At 46.7% G+C, this 22,383-nt stretch overlaps 1 long non-coding RNA gene across 2 annotated transcripts; it reads left to right on the top strand.

Annotated features, from left to right (window-relative positions):
- Window positions 1-5,589: 5,589 nt before the first annotated feature.
- Window positions 5,590-20,509, top strand: LOC145360640 (uncharacterized). Of its 2 annotated transcripts, none has more exons than XR_013889760.1 (2): window positions 5,590-5,661; window positions 20,243-20,509. It is a non-coding gene; the product is annotated as an uncharacterized LOC145360640 (long non-coding RNA). The 2 variants fall into 2 exon arrangements; XR_013889759.1 differs by lacking the exon at window positions 5,590-5,661 and adding an exon at window positions 6,053-6,126.
- Window positions 20,510-22,383: the final 1,874 nt, after the last annotated feature.

Here is a 22,383-nt window from a genome sequence, read left to right as displayed (position 1 = left end):
GGCAATAATCCAAAACTCAAATCACCGGAACACTCTCAGGCCAGAGAGGTCTTTGCAAACCCCGGAGTCCATCTGGAAAAGCTGACTTCAGTATTCCTAAACACACAATCTGTGGGGAGGGAATTAAACAGGAGATGTTGAACTGTTCCAGACTTGAGAGAAAGGTCCTTTCATACAAAACTGTTGATTCTGGGGAAGAATAATGTTCAGAATCTGCATCGATCCCCTCAACCTACTGCCTGCCTGCTTCACCCACCAACGCTTTGCATTTGTAGAGCACTTTTAACACAGAAAAGCACCTCAATTTGCCTGGCAGAAACACTGGCTGGAATCCTCTGCTTCCATGCCCTCAACCACTGTCACTGAGAACGGGGAATTTGGCGTTCAGCCAAAACTCCATTTGCTGCAGCAGGACTGGAAAATCCCAGCTGCGGGACTGGAGAATGCCTGCCATGGGAATGAAGGATCCCAGCTGCGGGACTGGAGAATCCCCAATGCCCCACTGGAGAATCCCTGCCATGGAACTGAAGAATCCCAGCTGCAGGACAGAAGAATCCCAACTGCAGCACTGGAAAACCCCTGCTACAGGACTGGAGGATCCCAGCCACAGGACTGGAGAATCCCAGCTGTCAGACTGGAAAATCCCAACCATGGGTGAGGTTGGAGAATCCCAGCCGTGAGTGGAGGTCAGAGAATTCCGACCGTTATGGGTCACAGTTCGACACTGCGCAGTCAGGGAGGTGTTAACACAGCTGAGGTTAGGTTAGGTTGATGAGGTCAATTCTAAAGAGAGTGGGCAGGGCGAACAAGAGAGAGAGAGAGGAGCAAGACCAGGCAAAGGTAACTCTCATTATCTCTCCACCATTTTTTGTTGATAAGTCCTGACAATATTTCCCATCTTCTCTCATTATCCCCAGGTTTATCCACACTGCTTCCCAGTCTGGCAACAGCTCAATTTTAAACCCTCATTCATACCAACTCCCCCAGGCCTTGCCTTTGCCTATCTCTGTGATCTCCGCCAGCTGTACAACCCCCGCCCTGCTTTCTCTGCCCTCCTCCCATTCTGGCACGTCTGGCATCCTGATCGCTCCATCACTGGGGGCTGCGTCTTCAGTTGCCTCGTACCTAACCTTTGGAGCTCCCACAGCTATAAAAGGCCAGAAGTCTAGATGGGTGGCACGGTGACACAGTGGTTAGCACAGCTGCCTCGCAATGCCAAGGACCTGAGCTCAACTCCTGGCCTGGGTCACTGTGTGGAGTTTGCACATTCTCCCTGTGTCTGCACGCGTTTCCTCCCACACTCCAAAGATGTGCGGGTTAGGTGGATTGGCCATGTTAAATTGCCCCTTAGTGTCGGGGGATTAACAGGGTTACAGGAATAGAGCCTGACTGGGATAGTTGTCAGTGAAGACTTGATGGGCTAAATGGCCTCCTTTTGCACTGTAGGATTCTACGATTCTACATGGAGAAGGTCTGGGGTGGGTGTGTGCGTGTGAGAGAGAGAGAGTGCGCGTAAGAGAGTATGTGCGTGAGGGAATATGTGTGTGTGTGAGAGAAAAAGTGTGTGTCTGGGGGGTGGTGTGTGTGGGGGGGGATGGTGTGAGCATCTGACTGAATGTGTGAGACAGAGAGTGAGCGTGAGTGTGAGGCGGGGGGGTGCAGCACTGTGAACGGGCTGGAGTTGGGGGGGGGGTGAGGTTCTCTGCAGCTGCTCTGTGGGTCAACGGGGAATCTGCAGCCACAGAGGGAGATTACAATCAGAACTAATAGACTGTGGGCTCCCTCTGGAAATATCACTCACCACAGTTTTGAATTGGGAGCTCTGCATTATCCGAGATTTTACACAATAACCTCGTGGCTTATGTATGAAAAATGAGTGCTTTTGTGGAAGGCAGTATGGGAGAATTGAGCTGGGTTGGGGTGTTATTTATTAAAGGACACACAGATCAGAGAAAGGAAATAAAACTATCCAGTCTGCTTTGATTACAGAGTGTATAAAAGGGAGATAATAAATCACAGAGGGGCAGAGGGGTTGCCTGTGAGGGGACAGCTGGCGCACTGGCGCTTGGCATTGTTCACTGAGGAGGCTGTGACCTGCCCAGTGCACGGAGGAGTATTTCCAGCAGACACCCCACTTACCCATCCCCATCCTCCCCCACAATTCCTCCGGCCAATTCAACACCCCATCACCATCCTGCCCCTCCCATTCCTCCCTCACCCCCTCACCATCCTGCCCCTCCCATCCCCCCGTCACCCCAGCCCCCTGTCCCCCCACACCCCCAGCAAGAACATAAACTGGCCATTGTTTAAACAACACCATAAATCACAGCAATGGATTAGGGGATAGTGGGTAAAAAAGGCATGGAGGTAGATATGATCTGTTTGAATGGCAGAGCAGACTCAATGGGCTGAACGGCCTCCTTCTTCTATCTTCCTTTGTTTTAGACTCTGTCCAATGGACTTTATTAAAAATATCAAAGGAGGGTTTAAAATAGGTGACAATCTGATCTGAATATACAGAACCTGGGAGGGCAAATCATACAGACATCTGAAACTCAACAACCAACCAGTGACAGGCTACAGGAATTCTACAGACCCACAGGAACTATACAGGCTACAGGAATTCTACTGGCCCCAACTGCATTATTCAGCTCTGTAGGGCTAATTCTGCATGGAAGAGGTACAATTTGGTGAAAATGTGATGCTGAAAGAGATTTTCGATTTCACAAGGCTGTTAATTACATCATTTTAAAAAGATTTTCTTTGAGAGTGCTGTGTGTGATTGGAAGGATTGCTGCATTGGATTACATTGTCTTTCTATAATGACTACATCAAGAAGGCTTTGATATTCAACACAGGAGGCCAACCCACATAGAGCTTTACCCAGACAGATTTCTACCACAACACTCAGTGCTCATTTAGAAGTGTTTAGTCAGTTTTGTTCATGACCCTCTTTCTACATAGTCCAAACATCTAACTCCTCCTACACACATCCCTCCAGGAATCATACAGTGCAGGAGAGACCCTTTGGCCCAAGTCCGCACTGACACATTAGAAACCCTGACCTCCCACCTAATCCCATCTGCCAGCACTTGGCCCATAGCCCTGAATGTTATGACGTAGTAAAAAGTCTGACAACACCAGGTTTTAGTCCAACCGATTTATTTGATAATAGACTCACAAGCTTTCGGGGTTAGTCCCTTTGTCAGGTGAATGGAGAGTTCTGGCCTCAGACAGTGACTATGACGTGCCAAGGGCTCATCCAGGTACTTTTTAAAGGATGTGAGGCATCCCACCTCTACCACTCTCCCAGGCAGTGCATTCCAGACTCTCACCACCCTCTGGGTAAAAATGTTTTCCTCGCATTCCCCTAAACCTCCTGCCCCTTACCTTGAACCTGTGTCCCCTCGTAACTGACTCTTCAACTAAGGGGAACACAATCATAGAATCCCTATAGCGCAGAAGGAGGCCATTCAGCCCATTGCATCTGCAGCGACACAATCCCACCAGGTCCTATTCCCATAACCCCACATATTTACCCTGCTAATCCCTCTGACACCAGGGTCAATTTAGCATAGCCAATCCACCTAACCCACACATCATTATACTGTGGGAGGAAACCGAAGCACCCGGAGGAAACCCATGCAGACATGGGGAAGACGTACAAACTCCACACAGACATTGACCCAAGCCAGGAATCGAACCCAGGTCCCTGGCGCTGTAAGATAATAGTGCTAACCACTGTGCCACCATGCTGCCCCTCTCTTCCACGCCTACGCAACTTCTGTTCATAATTTAAACGTTCCATCCCAGGCAGCATCCTGGTGACTCTCCTCTGCGTTCCCTCCAGTGCAATCACATCCTTCCTATAATGTGGCGACCAGAACTGCACACAGTACTCCAGCTGTGGCCTCACCAAAGGTCTATACAACTCCAACATGACTTCGCTGCTTCTGTAATCTGTGCCTCAATTTTAAAGGCAAGTGTCCCATCTGCCTTTTTCACCACCCTACTAACATGCCCTTCCTCTTTCAGAGATCAGTGGACAAACACACCAAGGTTCCTTTGTTCCACAGAACTTCCTGGTGTCCCAGGAAAGAGGGGAGATATTTCCACAGCTCTTACCAAAGAGTGACAGATGCACAGCATCAGGGTTTGATCACATAGCACTGAAATGAGGAGACATTTCTTCACTGGGAGGGTGGCGAACCTTTGGAATTCTCTATCCCAGCGAGCTGTGGAAGCCCAGTTGTGTATATTTAAGACAGAGCTTGATAGATTTCTGGGCATTGAAGCGATAAAGTGAGAGGAGGATACTGCAGGACGGTGGAGCACTCTCAAAGGGCAGAATAGCCTATCCTGATTTCTAATGTTCTTTCGAATGAGACAGACACCCTCTCCGGGTGAATTGAATGGACTTGGCTTTAAGGGGAACCACATGTTTCTATTTTAAATTTGATTCAATTAGTCCAAACTCATTCTCTGTGGGGCTGGTCGGTGATGCAACCACTCCTGGACCTTCAAGGCTAACTGCGCAATACATTAGGGTGCGTACTAGAACATTCAGAACAGGCGAGATATTCTCAGCATCCTGTGCATTTAAACTTGTGGGGAAAATATCACATCATCAGTCAGCCCATATCCACCCAACTTCCCCTCAATGAAACCGCTTTTGTGTAAATATCCAACAGCAAATGGACAGAGCACATAGTAGATTCAAGGTGTCTAAACATTCCTTGTCATTGTCAACAACATTCATTGTGATTTCCTGTTCCAAATATCCACCTCTCATTTACTCTCTCCCCCCTTTCTCTCTCACAGTCTCGTGCTCTTGCCCCTTTTTCTATCTCTCCCTTGCTCTCTCGCCCCTTTCTCTTTCTCACTCGCTCTCATCCCCTTTTCTCTCTTGCTTACTCTATTTTGTTCTTTCTTATCATCTCTCTCACTCTGACTATGTGAGAGTAGTGTTGGGAGGGGTAGAAGGGGCCAATGATTGTGTGGGGGGGGAGGCTGAAGATCACAGAGGCAGGGGTCAATGATCAAGTGGGGAGGGGGGTTGCAATAAGAGTAAATGCATAAGGTTATAAGTATAGGGCCTGGGTGGGATTGTGGACAGTGGCTCGATGGGCCGAATGGCCTCCTCCTATAGACATTCTAAAGGTGCCTGATGATCAGAAGGGGAGAGGGTCTGATAGCTGGCCAGGGGGAGAAAGGGTCTGATGAAAGATGGGGTATGGGGGTCTGTACCAGAGACAACGCTAATTGGGGGTGGAGGGCAGGTTTCCCGAGCCCTCAGTGGTGGGGGCTAGGAGCTGGAGGGACGGAGGTTGGGGGTGGGGACTGGGAGCTGAGGGGTGAGGAGTGGGAGATAGGGGTGGGGAGTGGTATGGGAGGTGGGGAGTGGGGGTAGAGGGGTGGCAGATTTACTCAGGTAACGATCCTTGAAAGATGGCGTCCAAACTCTGAGCAGCTGGATTTTGGCAATGAGTTGAAGACCCTCCCTCTCCTCACCGCCTACTCCTCTCACCCATTTCTCCCACCCCACATGCTGGTGTGAAATGCACCCCCTTAATTTTTTTTGGGGGGTGGGGGCGGTGCTGTAAGACCTGGTCAGGAATCTAACCGGCTTTTCCGCTGGAAACCACACGTCGCCATTTTCCGGTGAGATTTCTCTCAGTTGGTGGGCCTGTTTCTGACTCATCAAAGACAAATTAGCGACTGGGAAAGGGCGGGGGGGGAATGGGGAATGGGAGCGGTGGGGAGGCAGATTGACTGACTGAGGTAATGATCCTTGAAAAATGGCGCCCATTCTCTGCGCAGTTGGATTTTGGCGGCAAGTAGAAGCCCCTCCCCCTCCCCTATCCCCTCCCCCTCCCCCTCCCCTATCCCCTCCCCCTCCCCCTCCCCTATCCCCTCCCCCTCCCCCTCCCCTATCCCCTCCCCCTCTGCCTCCCACTGCCTCCTCCCCCCCCCGGCCCCCTCCTTCCTCCCCACCCCATATGATGGCGTGTGTGTTTCCTCCCCCCCCACCCAGTGTTTTATTTTGGGGGGTGGGGGCGGTGCTGTAAGACCGGGTCAGGAATCTAACCGGCTTTTCCGCTGGAAACCACACGGCGCCATTTTCCGGTGAGATTTCTGTCAGTTGGTGGGCCTGTTTCTGACTCATCAAAGACAAATTAGCGACTGGGAATTTGGGGGTGGTGAGGGAGGGGGGGCCAAATGGACATAATTTTACATAACCCATCGACTGCTGTCTGGATCTAGAGAAGGGGTAGTGAGTGGGTGGGGAATCAGATGGTATGGGGAGGGGGGGAGAGTCCAGCCAACATCACTATTAATCCCCATGAAGAACTCCCTGTGACGGGGATGGGGGTAGTGAGTTCATGGCCAGGGTGAGGGGCCCAGTAGAAACGTACTCTCTGAATAGTGAAGAATACTGAAAGGCCTGGATAGAGTTGACATGGGGAAGATGTTTCCATTAGTGGGAGAGACTAGGATCCGAGGGCACAGCCTCAGAGTAAAGGGACCAGCCTTTAGAGCCGAGATGAGGAGGAATTTCTCCAACCAGAGGATGGTGAATCTGTGGAACTCTTCGCCACAGAAGGCTGTGGAGGCCAGGGTATTAAGTGTCTTTAAGACCGAGATAGATAGGTTCTTGATTGGTAAGGGGATCAGGGGTTACGGGGAAAGGCAGGAGAATGGGGATGAGAAGCTTATCAGCTGGGATTGTACGGGATGGCACAGTGTGGTTAGCACTACTGCCTCGCAGGGTCCCGGGTTCCATTGCCAGCTTGGGTCACTGTCTGTATGGAGTCTGCACATTCTCCCTGTGTTTGCGTGGGTTTCCTCCAGGTGCTCTGGTTTCCTCCCACAGTCCAAAAGACGTGCTGGTTAGGTGCACTGACCTGAACAGGTGCCGGAGTGTGGTGACTAGGGGATTTTCACAGTAACTTCATTGCAGTGTTAATGTAAGCCTACTTGTGATTGATTAAATTAACTGTATAGCGTGCAAGAAACAATACTTATCACTGTATCCCAATACACATGACACTGATAAATCAAATCAAATCAAAATGGTTGGAATGTATCTCTGAAACCTGGATTTCCCCTGAGTATTGATGGACTGTAAAGACTTTGCTTCCAGTAATCATCCTAAACAAAACAAACTTGATCAGAATGGGATACAAAGAACAAAAGACAGTATAGGAACAGGCCCTTCTGTACTGGCACATGACGCCTTCCTAAACCAAAGATCTTTTGTCTCTCCACCATTCACATGCTTTGTGAGCTTGGATGGGAAAGGGGGAGCTTTACTCTGTCTTGAACTTGGATTTGTACATGAAGTAACTCACAAAGCTCAGACCGAGGATCAAAGTGGGATTGGATTGTGGGCTAGCACAGACACAATGAGCTGGAGGGCCACATTCTGCACTGTGAATGTCTTGAGAATTCTTTACCACTTGCAGGTGCAGCAGGCGGTAAAGAAGGCAAATGGTATGTTGGCCTCATTGTGAGAGGTTTCGAGTACAGGAGCAGGGATGTGTTGCTGCAATTATACAGGGGCCTTGGTGAGGCCACACCTAGAGTATTGTGGGCAGTTTTGGTCTCCTTTTCTGAGGAATGATGTTCTTGCTCTCAAGGGAGTGCAGTGAAGGTTTGTCAGGCTGATTCCGGGGATGGCGGGACTGATGTATGAGAAAAGATTGACTAGGTTAGGATTGTTTTCGCTGGAGTTCAGACGAATGAGGGAGAATCTCATAGAGATTTATAAAATTCTAACAGGCCTAGACAGATTAGTTGCAGGGAGGATGTTCCTGATGGTGGGGGGAGTCCAGAACCAGGGGTCACTGTCAGAGGATTCAGGGTAGACCATTTAGGATGGAGATGAGACATTTCTTCACCCAGAGAGTGGTGAGCCTGTGGAATTCATTACCACAGGAAGTAGTTGATGTCAAAACACTGATTGTATTCAAGAGGCGGCTGGATATAGCACTTCTAGTGATTGGGATCGAAAGTTATTGGGAGAAAGCAGGATTAGGCTATTGAGATGGATCTTCAGCTGTGATGGTGATGAATGGTGTAGTAGGCTCAAAGGACCGAATGGCTTCATCCTGTTCCTGTCTTTTATGTTTAATCAAGAATAAGTAGAAGGAAATGATTTGAATTATTCCTTCTTTTCAACATGTTTTCTGTTGATTAAAGTTTCATGTTGGAGAATGGATTTACCAGTGTCAGCAGCAGGGACAGGAGGTGGCCATTCAGTCATTCGGTTAGATACGGCCGATTCCATTTACCCGCCTTGCGTCCCCATCTTGTAATCCCCCAGATACTCCAGGTTAGGCACGGCTCAGTTTGAGAGAGAGCAAAGCTGCCTCAGTTCCATCCAAACTCACAAGGGATGTGGACTGTGTGGAGGGAAAAGCCTGTATTGGCTTGTGAGTGGGCTGTGGTCCCCCGAGGGCTGGATCAGCCAAGCGTTACCATTTACCAAACACTGTTTAACAGAGACAGTTGTTGCTGGCATGATGCAAGATAATGAAATGAATCACTCAATCTTGAATCCATGACTTCCTGCAGCTGAATAAGATCAGAAGTGATCATCTAGCTATTTTACTGACATTTTTTTCACAATCACTTAATTTCTGCATTCCAATCTCGGCTCAATCATCCATTCCGTGGAAACCCTGGCTCCAAAATACAGCATCCCGTGTATTGCACAGCACTCTTTCCCCCCCAGGACCAAGCTACTACCGGTAGAGAAATCCAAAAACTGACACACACACACAGGAATTGGATCAGGAGAGAGGCTGTGTACCGGACAGGGGCAGGGAGAGGGAGTGGAAGGGAGGCAGTGGGACGGGATACTTGGGGAGGCAGTGATGCAATGGTATTGTCACTGAACCAGTTCTCCACAGATCCAATCTGATTCTATAAGTAACTGCTCTATATAACTCTAAGTAATTGCACAATATGATTCTATAAGTAACCGTGCTATATAATTCTATATTAATCTATAAGTAATTATACTATTTGATTCTATAAGTAACTGCACTGTATCATTCTATATGATTCTATAAGTAACCGTGCTATATGATTCCATATTATTTTATGAGTAATTGCACTCTATGATTCTATACTGTTCTATAAGAGACTGCTATGTGGTTCTATATTATTCCATAAGTAACTGCGCTATATTGTTCTATAAGTAATTAAGCTGTATGATTCTATATTATTCTGTAAGTGACGGAGCTGTATGATTCTATGTGATTTTACAAGCCTGTAGCACCCAAAAAATAGTCACTCACACATCCAGCAGCGAGTCAGCTGGCCTAGTCAGTGGGACAAAGCAGCCCACTTGATTGGCAAACCATCCACAACCTTCAACATTCACTCCCTCCATCACCAGTGCACAGTGGCAGCCATGCGTACATCTACAAAATGCACCGCAGCGACTCACCACAGCTTCTTCAACAGCACCTTCCAAACCTGTGACCTCTACTACCAAGTAGTACAAGGACAGCGGACTCATGGGAACACCACCCTCCAACACACTCATCGTCCTGACTTGGAAATATATCGGCCGTTCCTTCACTGTCTCTGGGTCAAAATCCTGGAACTCCCTCCCTTACAGCATTGTGAGTCAACCCGCAATGGATTGCTGTGGTTGAACATAAGAACATAAGAAACAGGAGCAAGAATAGGCCATCTAGCCCCTCAAGCCTGCTCCACCATTCAATGAGATCATGGCTGAACTGATAGTGGTTCAGTTGCACTTACCTGCCCGCTCCACATAACCCTTAATTCCCTTATTGGTTAAAAATCTATCTGTGACTTAAACACATTTAACGAGGTAGAGGCTATTGCTTCATTGGGCAGAGAATTCCAAAGATTCACTACCCTCTGGAAGAAGTTGTTCCTCCTCAACTCTGTTCTAAATTGACTCCCCTGTATTTTGAGGCTATGCCCTCTAGTTCTTGTTTTCATTGTAAGTGGAAATAACCTTGCTGCTTCTACCTGTCTAGCCCCTTCATTATTTTATATGTCTCTATAAGATCCCCCCTCAACCTTCTAAACTCCAGTGAGTACAGGCCCAGTCTACTCAATCTCCCCTCATAAGCTAACACCCTCATCTCCGGAATCAACTGGTGAACCTTCTCTGCACTCCCTCCAAAGCTAATATATTCTTTCTTAAATAAGGGGACCAAAATTGTACACAGTACTGTCGGTGCGGCCTCACCAGTACCTTGTACAATTGCAGTAAGACCTCCCTGCTTTTATACTCCAACCCTCTCGCGATAAAGGCCAACATTCCATTTGCCTTCTTGACCACCTGCTACACCTGCAAACTGAGTCTTTGCAATTCATGTACAAGGACCCCCAGGTCCCTCTGCACTTGTAGCATGTTGTAATTTTTCACTGTTTAAATAATAGTTCATTTTACTTTTATTCCTTCCAAAGTTATACTCTATCTGCCAGATCCTTGCCCACTCACTTAGCCTATCTAAATCTCTCTGCAGACTTTGTGTCCTCCACACAATTTGCTTTCCCACTCATCTTTGTGTCATCCACAAACTTTGTTACCCTACACTCGGTCCCCTCCTCCAGATCATCTGTGTATATGGTAAACAGTTGAGGCCCTAGCACCGATCCCTGTGGCACACCACTAGTCACTGATTGCCAACCGGAAAAGCACCCATTTATTCCAACTCTCTGCTTTCTGTTAGTCAATCCTCAATCCACACCAACGCTTTACCCCCAACTCCATATACCTTTATCTTATGCAGTAACCTTTTGTGAGGCACCTTATCGAATGCCTTCTGAAAATCTAAATACGCCACATCCACCGGTTCCCCTCTGTCAACCACACTCATTATATCCTCATAAAATTCCAGTAAATTAGTCAAACATGACTTTCCCTTCATGAATCCATGCTACGTCTGCTTGACTGAACCATTCTTTTCCAGGTTTCCTGCTATTTCTTCCCAAATAGATTGCAGCATTTTCTCAACTACGGATATTAAGCTAACCAGCCTGTCATTACCTGCAGTTGTCTGCCTCCTTTTTTAAACAGTGGGGTTACATTAGCTGTTTTCCAATCAGCTGGCAGCTCACCAGAGTCCAGCGAATTTTGATAAATTACAACTAATGCATTTGCTATTACTTCTGCCGTTTCTTTTAGTACCCTGAGATGCATTTCATCCGGACCAGGGGACTTGACTACCTTTAGTCCCATTAGCCTACCCAGCACTACCTCTTTAGTAATAGTGATCATTTTTTAAGGTCCTCACCCCCTAAAGTCCCATGACTGTCAATTATCGGTATGCTATTTGTGTCTGCCACTGTGAAGACCGACTCAAAAAACTTGTTTAAAGCATCGGCCATTTCCTCGTTTCCCATTATTAAATCCCCCTTCTCAATCTTCTAAGGGATTTGAAGAAGGCAGCTCACCAGCACCTGCCTAAGAGGCAATTAGGGATGGGCTATAAATGCTGGGTTGAGCAAGCACAGAGAGGAATAAATAAAGGCCAGCTCTCTCCAGAGCAGATAAAGCAGGTGAACGGGCTCTTGGCTTGTTCAGAGTAAAGTCTATTTACTGAGCAAACACAGTCTGTTTAAACAGCATACTGCAGTGTACAACACCTTAAAAAAAACATCAATGACCCACAGTAAACAAAGCTCCTCAACATATTTGCCAGTAAATCTTTTGGTAAAAGTAGGGCCATTTCTCCAGAAAAATGTGGGCTAGTTCAAGAAATGTAAATTCTGTAAATAAAATCAGTCCTGGTTCCTTACAATCGTGCTGTTTCCATACATGGGGAATATCAGCCAATCTATATATACATCGCAATTGGTTAGTGCAAGTGTATTTTGCATTAAACTGCCTATAGGTGCTACTATTTACATCGCACATTGCTCGGCTGTACAAGGCAAAGTGGTGATATCTAGAGAGTGTTGGCAACTACAACACCTCATGATTTTAGTTCAGATCTCCTATGTTGAAACTAGAAGCAGGAGTGGCCATTCAGCCCTTCACACCTGTTCCGTCATACATCCTGATCATGGATGATCGTCAAGTTAGTGTTGCACATTTTCCTAAAGTCAATCGCTGCCTCTGGAATACCGTTCAGATAGAGAATCATAGAATCCCATTCAGACCATTGAGTTTGCACTGACCACAATCCCACCTATTCCTGTAACTGCATGAATTTCTCCTACAAATCCCCCTGACACTGGATTCAATTTAGTGCACCCAAAACCTGTCCACCATCGACAAGGCACAAGTCAGGAGTGTGTTAGAATACTCCCCGCTTGCCTGGATGGATGCAGCTCCAACAATACTGAAGAAGCTCAACACCATCCGGGACAAAGCAGTCTGCTTGATTGGCATCACATCCACAAACATCCTCTCCCTCCACCACTGAGACTCAGTAGCAGCAGTATGTACTATCTACAAGATGCACTGCAGCAATTCACCAAAGATCCTTAGACAGCACCTTCCAAACCCACGACCACTTCCATCTAGAAGGACAAGGGCAGCAGATACATGGGGAACACCACCACCTGCAAGTTCCCCTCCAAGCCACTTACCACCCTGACCATTCCTTCACAGTCGCTGGGTCAAAATCCCTCCCTAATGCATTGTGGGTTAACCCACAGCACGTGGACTGCAGCGATTCAAGAAGGCAGCTCACCATCATCTTCTCAGGGGGCAACTAGAGATAGGCAATAAATGCTGGCCAGCTAGTGATGCCCATGTCCCACGAATGAATTTTAAAAAATCCACCTAACCTGCACATCCTTGGACTGTGGGAGGAAACCCACACAGACAGTAACCCAGGCTGGAATCGAACCTGGGTCCCTGGTGCCATGCTAACCACTGTGCCATTTTAGTTCCAGATTTCCATAACATTTTGGGGCTTAACCTTACTGGTTTAGCGGAGATTTAGCAGAGAATCGAGTCTGGTCCTCCAATGCATTTTTTGTCTGTGGGAGAGTCAGTAACACAGAGTGCTGGGCGCAGGTTTCAGCCTCTGATCCAGGCCGAGCGAAGGCTTACTTTCATGATGTCACCTTGCACAGTGACAGCATCCCGTCTTTCAGTTAACGAACACTGCTGAGGGACACTTCAGTACAGTTCCGAGGAGCAAGGGCTGCACCATCAGAGGTATGGCCTTAAACCAAGGCCCTGATCCCTGTTTAAGTGACCAATATAAAATTCCCATGCTGCTATCTCTATACAGAACTCTCCACAGAACCATAGAAATAATACAGCATAAGAGAGGGCCATTTGGCCCATCTCTGGGTGGTACAGCAGTTAGCCCTGCTGCTGCCAGAGACCTGGGTCCGATTCCCAGCTCAGGTCACTGTCTGGAATTTGCACATTCTCCCCGTGTCTGTGTGGGTTTCCTCTGGGTGCTCCAGTTTCCTCTGAAAGATTAGGTGGATTGGCCTTGCTAAATTGTCCCTTCTGTCCAGTGATGTGCGGGTTAGGTGGATTGGCCATGATAAGTTGATTCTAGTGTCAGGGGGATTAGCTAGGGTAAATATGTGGGGTTACGGGGATAGGGCCTGGGTGGGATTGTTGTGAGCACAGGCTTGATGGACTGAATGGCCTCCTTCTGCACGGCAGGGATTCTATGGTTTGCTAGGTGGTGGAGTGAGTGAGCTGTGTGCAGCATGTGGGATGGGCAGGGAAATTGGAAGTGAAGTCGGCCTGTTTTCTCTGAAGCAGTGATTTCCTGTGCATGTTGATGGTTGGTTGCACAATGCCTGGGGTAGGTTGCTGGCCATTTGAATACTCAGCATGGCCTGCTCCTTCCAGGAGAAGCAGCTGGTTACTTCATTCCCAGGACACGGTTACCAAACAGAAGGTCTGTGTACTCCTGTCATTAGGAAGCCAGAGCTGGGGCCAGTGGCAAATCTATAAGTAATTGCAAGCACTGAGGCAGGTGGAACACAGCAGTAAAGTCTTTGCACTCAGACTACTTGGAATTATTGAGTAACCTGAACAACTAGACAAGGTCTAGAGTGCAGGATAGCATTCAGATTGCAAAAGAATAAGGAGGAAGACAAGAAATGAGTGGTTAATTGATAGCAGTGTTTTGTTTCATGAGGTGGGTACCTGGTTCTCAATTCTCTCCCTCTCTCTATTCTCAAGACCTGCTCAGAGTACAAGAGTTAGCAGTGGTTCCTCTTTTAAAAATACATTTTGAACCCAGACCCCAAGGGGAGCTAGGGGTCTCTGTTTAAACATAGAAACACAGAAGATAGGAACAGGAGGAGGCCATTTGGCCCTTCGAGCCTGCTCCGCCATTCATCACGATCATGGCTGATCGTCCAACTCAATACCTAATCCTGCTTTCTCCCCATAACCTTTGATCCCGCTCGCCCCAAGTCATACAGTCATAGAGGTTTACAGCGTGGAAACAGGCCCTTTGGCCCAACTTGTCCACACCACCCTTCTTTCTAAACCCTTAAGCTAATCCCAATTGCCTGCAGTTGGCCCATATCCCTCTATATCCATCTCACTCATGTAACTGTCTAAATGCTTTTTAAAGACAAAATTGTACCTGCCTCTACTACTACAACTGGCAGCTTGTTCCAGACACTTACCACCCTCTGTGAAACAAATTGCTCTTCTGGACACTTTTGTATCTCTCCCCTCTCACCTTAAACCTATGCCCTCTAGTTTTAGACTCCCCTACCTTTGGGAAAAGATATTGACTATCTAGCTGATCTGTGCCCTCATCATTTTATTGACCTTAATAAGGTCACCTCTCAGCCTTCTATGCTCCAGAGAAAAAAGTCCCAGTCTATCCAGTCTCTCCTTATAACTCAATCCATCAAGTCCTGGTAGCATCCTAGTAAATCTTTTCTGCACTCTTTATAGTTTAATTATATCCTTTCTATAATAGGTGACCAGAATTGTACACAGTATTCCAAGTGTGGCCGTACCAATATCTTATACAACTTCAGCAAGACGTCCCAACTCCTGTATTCAGTGTTCTGACCAATGAAGCTAAGCATGCCGAATGCCACCTTCACCACCCTGTCCACTTGTGACTCCACTTTCAAGGAGCTATGAACATGTACCCCTAGATCTCTTTGTTCTGTAACTCTCCCCTTTAGCTGGATACATTGCATTTGAAGACAGGATATGAGGGAGTGGACACCTCTCATTTGTGCCCGAAGAAAGACTGGACAGGACAGAAGCTGCAAAGAGGCAAAGAACTAGTTACGGTCCAGATAACCAGGGAGCTGTGACTGAAAAATGTCTTAAGACGAATGAAGTTAAGTGAACAAGAGACCAGGGTGTTACTCAGAAAAATTCAAGGAAGAGTAAACAAAATGTCAACAACTTCAGGAAGCGTAGAAGAGAACACACCCCTGTCTACATCAAGAGGGACGAAATAGAAAGGGTTGAAAGCTTCAAGTTTTTAGGTGTCCAGATCACCAACAATCTGTCCTAGTCTCCCCATGCCAACACTATTGTTAAGAAAGCCCACCAATACCTCTACTTTCTCAGAAGACTAAGGAAATTTGGGATGTCAGCTACGACTCTCATCAACTTTTACAGCTGTACCGTAGAAAGCATTCTTTCTGGTTGGATCACAGCTTGGTATGCCTCCTGCTCTGCCCAAGACCGCAAGGAACTACAAAATGTCACAAATGTAGCCCAATCCATCACACAAACCAACCTTCCATTTGGTGACTCTGTCAACACTTCCCACTGCCTTAGCAAAGCAGCCAGCGTAATTAAGAACCCCACGCACCCCAGACATTCTCCTTCCTCCTTCGGGAAGAAGTTACAAAAGTCTGAGATCACATACCAACCAATTCAAGAACAGCTTCTTCCCTACTGCTAACCCCACATATTTAGCCTGAATAATCCCCCTGACACTAAGCCTAAACCGCACACATTTGGACTGTGGGAGGAAAGTGGACCACCCGGAAGAAATTCATGCAGACATGGGGAGAATGTGCAAACTCTGCATAGACAGTGACCCAAGTCGGAATTGAACCCAGATCGCTGCCACTATAAGGCAGCAGTGCTAACCACTGTGCCACCGTCTGCCCATAACCTTCCTTCACACAAACATTCAATTAAATACACTTAAAACTATCCTTATTTTTAATGTTTACCAAAGCAAATATAATTTCCTCAATAAGAACATAAGAACCAGGAGCAGGAGAAGGCCATTCGTCCCCTTGAGTCTACTCTGCCATTCAATAAGATCATGGCTGATCTGATTGTTAATTTAACCCCATGTTCCTGCCTAACCCCAATCACCTTTCACCCCTCTTGTTAATCAAGAATATCCCGCTCAGCCTTAAAAATACTCAAAGATTCTGCTTTTAGTCCTTATGTTTTTCCCCTTCCACTGCCTTTTGAGGAAGAAAGTTCCAGAGACTCCCAGCACTCCGTCAGGAAAACAAAGGTAGTTTTAAACGGTAAAAAATTGCAGCATGTTGCTGTGCAGAGGGACCTGGGTGTCCTTGTGCATGAATCTCAAGGAGTTGGTTTACAGGTGCAGCAGGTAATTAAGAAGGCAAATGGAATTTTGCCTTTCATTGTTTGAGGGATGGAGTTTAAAAACAGTGAGGTTAAGTTACAGCTGTATAAGGTGCTGGTGAGGCCACACCTGGAGTACTGTGTACAGTTTTAGTCTCCTTACTTGAGAAAGGATATACTGGCACTGGAGGGGGTGCAGAGGAGATTCACTATGTTGATTCCGGAGTTGAGGGGGTTGGCTCATGAGGAGAGACTGAGTAGACTGGGGCTATACTCATTGGGATTCAGAAAAATGGGGGAAGATCTTATAGAAACATATAAGATTATGAAAGGAATAGATAAGATAGAAGCAGGGAGGTTGTTTCCACCGGTGGGTGAAACTAGAACTAGGGGCATAGCCTCAAAATAAGGGGAAGCAGATTTAGGACTGAGTTGAGGAGGAACTTCTTCACAGAAAGGGTTGTGAATCTGTGGCGTTTCCTGCCCAGTGAAGCAGTTGAGGCTGCCTCAACTTTTACAGTTTAATTTAAACAGTAAACTTTTGCTGATTAAATAAAGTTTTGAACAGTAAAAGAATTAAAGGTTATGGGGAGCGAGTGGGTAAGTGGAGCTGAGTCCATGAAGAGATCAGCCATGATCTTATTGAATGGTAGAGCGGGCTCGAGGAGCCAGATGGCCGACTGCTGCTCCCTGTTCTTATGTTCTTAAACTTTCCCCCTCTCACCTTGAATCTGTGTCTCCTTGTAATTGACACTTCCACCCTGGGGAGAAAGCCTCTGACTATCCACCCTGTCTGTGCCTTTTATAATTTTGTAGACTCTATCAGGTCTCCCTTCAGCCTCCGTCTTTCCACTGAAAACAATCCTAGTTTATTCCTCTCGATATAGCCAGACAACATGCTTGTGAATTTTCTCTGCGCTCTGTCCAGAGCTCCATATCCTTCTGATAACATGGTGACCAGAACTCCTCTCAATACTCCAAATGCAGTCTAACTAAAAAGTTTCAAGTTGCTATAACATAACTGGCCAACTTTTACACCAGAATCTGGTGGTGGCTAGCTGGAGTAACCGACATTCCTGGGGTCTGGTCTTCAAAGTAGCGGGAAGGAGTCTGAGCCTGGCCAGTTAATGAACTCCGTCCGTTCGTATTTCGCCTAATTCAATGTGACTGACACTGAAGTCGTCCCAGTCAGAATGAGGAAAGATAATTCAAACTATTTTCTTCATGGTGAGGAAATGAGAGTTTCCAATTAGCTCATGCTCTGTACAATTTGCTCCTGGCTTTAGTATTTGTGTTTGTTTAGTCCTGTACACTCTGGAATTTAGAAGGAGAGCGCATGAAATTGAGGTATACAAAGTGATAAACGGTCTGGATAAAATGGGCGTGGAACAGATGCTTCCTGTTGTGGGGCATTCGAGGACAAGGGGTCATAGTTTTAGGATAAGGGGCAGCAAATTTAAAATAGAGTTGAGAAACCTGGGTGAGCTAAAAGGTTTGGGGATTGAAGTAGCTTAGATTGCTAGAAGCTCATGGGCAGGGATAGAAAATGATTAAAAAGAGTAATGGAATGTTGGTGGTTGCCTCAGCAAGACTGAAGTTCATAAATTCATAAGATATATGAGCAGAGTTAGGCCATTCAGCCCATCGAGTCTGCTCCGCCATTTGATCATGGCTGATATGCTCCTCATCCCCATTTTCCTGCCTTCTCCCCATAACCCTTCAACCCATTCCCAATTAAAAATCTGTCTAACTCCTCCTTAAATTTACTCACTGTCCCAGCATCCACTGCACTTTGAGGCAGCATGAGGGTGGGGGGTGGGGTGGATCCAGCTGAATAACACCAGCACTAAAAGGGTTAAAAATTAGCTTTTTAACTTGCAGAAACCTGGCTTTCTGAATTCCCTGCCCTAAATTTGGAAGATTAGGAGGTGTTTAAAATGGTTAAGAAAGATCCCTCAGGGTGAATACAAAGGCCTCTGTTTGATTGGGGTTGAGCTTCAAGGTGGCAGAGTTGGAGTCAGGCGCTGGAGTCAGTAAGCACCTTTTCACACAAAAAATCCAGAAATTTATTCACCAAAATGCTATCGGTGTAAGGATTGAATTGGAGCTTTCAAACCTGAGACTGATAGATCTTTCTCAGCAAAAGGATATGGAGAAGAGGAGCTGGATGGAATGGAAATACAACTCAGTTATGTTCTGATTAAATGGTGCAGCAGACTTGAAAGGCTGAATGGCCTCATCCTATTCTTCAGATACTGCAGATGGCAAAGAGGCTTCAGTGAAATCAGGAAGTTTGTGATTCAGCCCTCCCTTTGGTTCTGCTTTCGCCCTAACTGACGTTAATGCCCCAGGATATATATTCAGAATTTGCTGAGTGTGTATGTCCCTGACTGGTGAATAAAGGGCGTGCAGGAGAACTGTACAATTATTGTATAACACACTGGCAGCAGCCAGCTTGTTACATATCATCCACTGGGGGATTTGAAACCTCCGCTATTCGCTGCCTCTACAGAGCGCCTTGTACAAGCTGAGTGGACCTCAGCACCAGCTGTTCATTAGCACATCTGCAGCAATGCTTGCTGCAATCTGAACTCCCCGACACAACACACAGCAGCTATAAGGGAATAACTAACTCCCATCTGCTACTGTGAGCCTGAGTGTCAGCTCCTGTACATGGCCGGGACACTCACAAAGTGAGAAATCCAGACACACACACAGGTCCAGGACAGTCAGAGGTGAGATTGTTCCCAGCTAACACAAACTAGCTGTGGGTAAAATGCCCCAAAGCAAAACAGGCCTCTCACTGACACTAACGAATCACACAGCAGCAGAAATTAGCAAGCTCGTCAATTCTAACCACTGATCCACACTGCTGGATCAGAGCCCCTCATTGTTTCAAAAACTTCAAAAAGGTCACCCCTTCACCTGCTCTGCTCCAATGCGAACAGTCCAGCTTCTTCAACCTCTCCATGTTATTGAGATCCCTCACCTCTCCATCACCCTGGTAAATCTATCCTGCGCCCTCCTGGAGACACGGCCGTCCTGCCCACAGTGTCTTGTTCTGTACTGTACTCAGCACTGCAGCAGAATATTAATCCGGATTCGAATCCCCAATGTGTGGAGCCTGCATATTCTCCCCGTGTCTCGTGGATCTTCGCCGGGTGATCTGGTTTCCTCCCACACTCCAAAGATGCGTGAGTTAAGTGCATTGGCCATGCTAAATTTTCCCTTAGTGTTAGGGGGACTAGCGGGGTAAACATATGGAGTTGCAGGGATAGGACCTGGGTGGGATTGTGATCAGTCCATGCTCAATGGGCCGAATGACCACCTTCACCACTAAGGATTCTGTGATTCTATTCTGTGATTCTACAGTAAATTGCCACTTAGTTTCAGGGGATTTGCAGGGTTAGTACATGGGATTACGGGGATAGGATCAGGGTGGGATTGTGGTCAGTCTGTGCTCGATGGGCTGAATGACCTCCTTCTGCACTGTAGGGATTCTATGAACATCTTCAAAGATTGTCCTTATCTTGAGCTGGCATGGCTGTGATATCCTCTGTTTCACTTGGATTGGGATTAATGCCAACTCTGGAGTAGAAGAAGACAGCGATATGCTTCATGCTGATGTCACCCATTTTAGACTATCGGACACTAATCCTTCATTATGTACTGCTTGCATCAGTAAGTGCAGATTATCATAATGCTCTTGCTTTGTTCTTCCCACGATAGCAATGTTGCTGGTGATACAGCTACATCCCGGCGCAGGACACGTAATGTGGTCAATGTCAGCATGAAAGATCCTGGCTAAGAGACAGCCCACATACGTTGAAGACAGCATCACCTGAATGGGGCACGAAACATAGTAAGCTCTTGGGACATCTCTGTGAGATGTCCTGACCAGTATCCATCCATCTGCGAATCTCAGATTCAGCTTTTCTATTGTGGGTATTTTGTAAGGACCATGTTACAAAGCTGCATTAAAACATTGTGAATCAAGGCAACTTTCAGCGATGAATCCTTCTTTATTGGTACACAGCTGCACCAATCTGTACTCTTTCAAAGAATTCTGTCTTCCTTCATCTTGTCCAGTTGGACCTTTAATTTGTCTAGTAAGTAAATGTTGCAGAGGCGGTGGATCAATTGATGGATTTGTATTCTCCTGCAAATGTAATATCTCCTGAAACTGCCAAAGATTCTGGATGCTTTGAAGACTTTTACAACTCATAGGAGTCGTGTGTTGGCACTTGTCCCTGTGTCACCCTTTGCAAATAACAAGTAGTTAAATAGCAAGATGTCGGGTAGCACGGTGGCACAGTGGTTAGCACTGCGCCTCCCTGCGACCTGGGTTCGATTCCTGGCTTTGGTCACTGTCTGTATGGAGTTTGCACATTCTCCCTGTGTCTATGTGGGTTTCCTCCGGGTGCTCTGGTTTCCTCCCACAGTCCAAACTTGTGCTGATTAGGTGGAATGTCCATGCTAAATTCTCCTTGTGTACCTGAACAGGCACTGGAGGGGAATTTCACAGTAACTTCATCGCAGTGTTAATGTAAGCCTTACTTGTGACTAATAAATAAACTTTAACTTTAAAGTTGCCAACTGTCTTAGAGCAGATAATTTGAATCTGGGCAAATATTTTGGATGTTGTGATGGTATTTACATTGCCCACACGATTTACAGGGTGAAATTGATGTTCACCGCTCTTGGTCTCATTGTGCACATCGCCGTCCTTTCCTGGCTTGTCGATCAGCTCGTGTATAACCTCTGACAGGGTAGTAATCATTTTTCTGAGTGCTTGAAGGTGCCCATTGTGTACAGACTGTCTGGATCAGTGCACGGCTCTCTAGCTGCATCAGCCTTTGCTCTCAGGGGAGGTGATGGTCTAGTGGTATTATCGCTAGATTATTAATCCAGAAACGCAGCTAATGTTCTGGGGACCCGGATTTGAATCCAGCCACGGCAGATGGTGGAATTTGAATTCAGTAAAAAGTATCTGGAATTAAGAATCTACTGTTGACCATGAAACCATTGTCAGAAAAACCCATCTGGGTCACTAATGCCCTTTAGGAAAGGAAATCTGCCATCCTTACTCAGTCTGGCCTACATGTGACTCCGGAGCTACAGCAATGTGGTTGACTTACAACTGCCCTCCAAGGGCAACTTGGGATGGGCAATAAATGCTGGCCAGCCAGCGACACCCATGTCTCACAAAAGAGTTATAAAAACTGCTGCTAAAAGTTATCTTTTTTGCCACGTGCATAGCAGAGTTGAGGTAATGCTGGATGTTTCCTTGCTGCATTCAGATATCCACACCTTCCGCATGTCTTGTTGGGTTGGGTGTCAACAATTGGGACTTATGCTTGGGGCAATGTAGATGGAGATTTATGCTGTATCTAACCCAGTGCTGGACCTGTCCTGGGAGTGTTTGATGGGGGGACAGTATAGAGGGAGCTTTACTCTGTATCTAACCCTCTTAGGAATGAGACACTGAATCGCGACATTGTCCGCTGATTTAGTAAGTGTAAAAGATTCCGTTATTTCAAGCAAGAACAGAGAGTCCCCCCATGCCATCCTGTCTGATATTTACCCCTCCCCCAACATCATTATAAACAGGTCGATTAGCAGGCCGTTATTGCAGTGTAGTTTGTAGGATCTTACTGTGCACAAATTGGCTGCTGTGTTTCCCACACTCCAACACTGACGGCTGTGCAGAACTCTATGCCTTCCTGAGGTTGCGGAAATGGACTGAACTGAGATCAAACAACTCGATCCAAAGAACAAAGAAAATTACAGCACAGGAGCAGGCCCTTCGGCCCTCCAAACCTACACTTACTCATGCTGCCCCAACTGAACTAAAATCCCCTACCCTTCTG

The sequence above is a fragment of the Carcharhinus amblyrhynchos genome, chromosome 32, assembly GCF_965287045.1.
Source record: "Carcharhinus amblyrhynchos chromosome 32, sCarAmb.v2.hapA, whole genome shotgun sequence".
NCBI classification, from domain to species: Eukaryota; Metazoa; Chordata; class Chondrichthyes; order Carcharhiniformes; family Carcharhinidae; genus Carcharhinus; species Carcharhinus amblyrhynchos.
Note: the sequence above shows the minus strand (reverse complement) of the source record. Positions and strands in the feature narration are given on the sequence as shown.